Source organism: Lycium barbarum, chromosome 10 (assembly GCF_019175385.1).
Source record: "Lycium barbarum isolate Lr01 chromosome 10, ASM1917538v2, whole genome shotgun sequence".
NCBI classification, from domain to species: domain Eukaryota; kingdom Viridiplantae; phylum Streptophyta; class Magnoliopsida; order Solanales; family Solanaceae; genus Lycium; species Lycium barbarum.
In genome coordinates this window covers 67,662,641-67,663,491 of record NC_083346.1, presented here as the reverse complement: position 1 = coordinate 67,663,491, position 851 = coordinate 67,662,641, and the positions used below count along the sequence as shown (strand labels likewise).

General features: G+C 42.0%; 1 pseudogene; it reads right to left on the bottom strand.

The window, feature by feature from the left end:
* Positions 1 to 377: 377 nt before the first annotated feature.
* LOC132616250 (5S ribosomal RNA) lies at positions 378 to 496 on the bottom strand (annotated as a pseudogene).
* Between the last annotated feature and the right edge of the window lie 355 nt (positions 497 to 851).

Genomic DNA, 851 nt, shown 5'->3' with positions numbered 1-851 from the left:
ACTTGCCCCCCAATCCTTTCGGTACTTCTCATACATGATATTAAACCCTTACAACCATAAAATAGGCACATATCACTTAGGTGTTCACAATTAAGCAGTTAACACCTACGGAACTCAATGTCCGAACTGCCAGGTGTAACATTCTTCCGCCCTTACAAACATTCGTCCTCGAATGTTGTAGTTACAACTCCACGACGTTTTTACTGATGTCTTAAAGTGACTGTCCTTCTCTTATACTCCGATCACCTTATTTTTAACATTGCTTGGCCAACCTCTTCTCTCGCAATCATTTAGAATCTCCAACCGTGAGGTTCACACGCTTCTAATTTCCCTCAAACTGTTCTAGTTTCTCATCCTTCCTTTATATCTAAACCTGTAGGTCACCTTAGCAGACCTCCCAGGGGGGTAACCCATCCTATTACTACTCTGGCCCAAGCACGCTTAACCTCGAAGTTCTGATGGGATCAGGTGCATTAGTGCTGGTATGATCACATCCATCCTACTGCGTGGCCTTTACCACGTGACCTAAAACAAGTTGAAGTTCTAACAGATCCCAAGAGAAATTCCGGTCAGGCATCTCCCTCCGAATTAGAAAAGTTCCTCATGTTACTGACCACGCAAATGTTGTTTTAGTCTTTTGAACTCCCTATTACTTCTCGATTTTCCCATTGTCGGGTGTCATAATTTCTCTAATACCTTAGTCAGTCCTTATGCTCGTACTCAAGCTTACTTGCTTCCCCCTTAAAGGTTTTACCTTATGGTGTTGTATTTAATTGCCATTCTTGATCATGATTTCATCCCATAATAATCCTTTCGTCCTCGATTTTTATACTTCCCCAATCACTTCTCCT